Here is a 2,500-nt window from a genome sequence, read left to right on the forward strand (position 1 = left end):
ATCGTAATATCACACGTCCAATGCCACTTCTTCATTGGCACCACTTGCAGCACATGGTACGTTGCTGAAACATGATGCAGCACCATGGCCAACATTTATTACTTTACACTAATTCATATTGGTCATACAAAGAATGTGATGAATTGCAGTATTGTCTTCTAGAACCATTACTAAAGTTCTGTATACAGTCACAGTTATTCATGATGTTAACATACGTCAGGTATGCCATAGTTTTATTTCCAATCTCAGTAGCATTCATTATTAATGTGGCACTCCGATTTTATTTTGTAAAGGAAGCTACATCGGAATTTTGCATAGTTGTTGATATGTATATATATTATATATGTATATATATATATATATATATATATATATATATATATATATATATATATACATACATACATACATACATACATACATACATACATACATACATACATACATACATATATATATATATATATATATATATATATATATATATATATATTCATAGACATTTGATTTCTGTTTACTTTGATAAACTGATTTTGAACATATTTAAGAGTTCGGCCATAGAAAATTGAACAAATAATATCAAATATGTTCATCCTTATGTGCGCTTCCTCTGCTTATGATGCATTGACTGATCAGTGAGAGATGACCATGAACATGGGGCCTGCGAGGGCTTGGAGGGACAGATTTGTCGCTTTGCTTAATTCGTCTTCTCACGCATATCATACTTTTTCTTTACTTTCATTTAGTTATGGAAAATATCTACTTATAGTGAGAGAGTGAATGCAAAGGCGAATATTTAGGCCATATCTAATACATGAATAGAAGCTGTCTTCTTTGCTACCGAGGTCCTGTCGAATACCTCATCGCAATTTCACAAACTGCAGATCAGAAGAGTGCACAGATGTTGTGTCACCAGCCGGATATTCAAACTTTTCTTTCCATACCTATACATTAGAAACATAAGTTGGCTCTGCAAAAGTGTATGTACTCTATTGTATTCTTAATACAGGGCCACCATACTTTGAAGAAATAAATGGTATCATCAAGGAGAGAAATTATACTCATGACCACTTTGTTACACGCTGTGGCCAGGTATCCAATCTGAGATCTGTAGATTAAGAAATATTTATGTTCACTGGCTCGCCCTATTATAATATATCAAAGGATCACCATAGCAGTTGTGGTTGAGTGCTGACCATGGCTGTACCCGAGATACCTCGACCATAGTATCTTGAGTCAACAACTAGGTTTACCCATCTTCCCTATAGATCCTGTGGCAGCCATGACCCATAACCTGCACAAATCACACTTCACATACATCATAGGCATGCTAGACCCAACGGCCTCTTGCTCATTGATCACCAGCAGATGCATCTGCTGGTGATCAATGTCTTGACTGATTGACAATGGACACCGTGGATCTCTGATTGGAGTGCTCAAGTAGATTCCCCTCATTCGCGATTTCCTCACACAACTCTCAGCCTACTTAAGGTCCTGGATTTGGAACGTGTCCTGCCCAGGCACAAAAAGTTTCAGCTGGTGTCTGGAGGTTACAACGGGTTAGACACAACGGTTGGTAAGGACTAAACTTAGAGCAGCAATACATGACACACATTGATCAAATCAGCATTATTCGACAAAGACTGGGCTCCCCTCATAGACAAAGCCCGGGCATATCAGATTTGTCCTTATCCTTATCCCTGTTGCTGAAGCAACAGCAACTTACCAGAAGAACCACTAGCAATGAAACAGGAAGACTACGCTGCAATAAGAGGCACCACCACCGTTTAGCCCAGTGCTGGTACCATCCTTTGCCCTACACCACATTCATGCCAAGAAACCCAAACAGATAGCCCTGGCCTCCACGCCACCAGTAACTGCCCTTAGTAGAAGGATGGCAGCAGCGTAAGCCAATGTCGCCATCATTATCAGGCGGTGACTATAGTATTTTATAAAAGAGACCATCCAGATGTTTTAGTGTAAACTTACAGAGGAAACTATGCCTCCCAAGCCACGTGGATACTCTTCTATAATCGGAGCGATATAGTATACTACAGAAGAGACCATCCACGTGGCATGGGAGGCATGGTTTCCTCTAAGTTTCCTCCCTTGGAGTCTACCCACGCCACTCTCGGTATCCCTGCATCCAAATATAACCCAAGCCTTCCTCGGGCATCCCGCGGGCCTATAAGAGGTCAGCAGAACTTGACCTCACCCTCACACCCTCGGCGAGCCTGCCCTTGACCGGGCGGGTCGCGCTCAAGCTCACGCTGACTACCTGTCGCCGGTCGCACCGCTTCGTTGGCGTGTTCTTCATCATGATACTCGTGTATTTATTTATTAGTGCGTGTTACTCTTTAACCAATAAAGAGGACAGCCACGTCAGTGTTTCACCACTGCCCACCAGTAATGCAATCACTATATAAGAGGACCACGACCTTTTACAGTGTCTCGTGGAGAGAAAAGAGCAGTTCTTGACATCGGCCCGGGAGTACCCGAG

General features: G+C 41.6%; 1 protein-coding gene across 1 annotated transcript in view; it reads right to left on the reverse strand.

The window, feature by feature from the left end:
- The window catches only part of LOC113805629 (fat-like cadherin-related tumor suppressor homolog), a gene marked incomplete in the record, with an annotated part of 212,956 nt that overhangs the window by 105,166 nt on the left and 105,290 nt on the right, over positions 1 to 2,500 (reverse strand).

Source organism: Penaeus vannamei, chromosome 9 (assembly GCF_042767895.1).
Source record: "Penaeus vannamei isolate JL-2024 chromosome 9, ASM4276789v1, whole genome shotgun sequence".
NCBI lineage: Eukaryota > Metazoa > Arthropoda > Malacostraca > Decapoda > Penaeidae > Penaeus > Penaeus vannamei.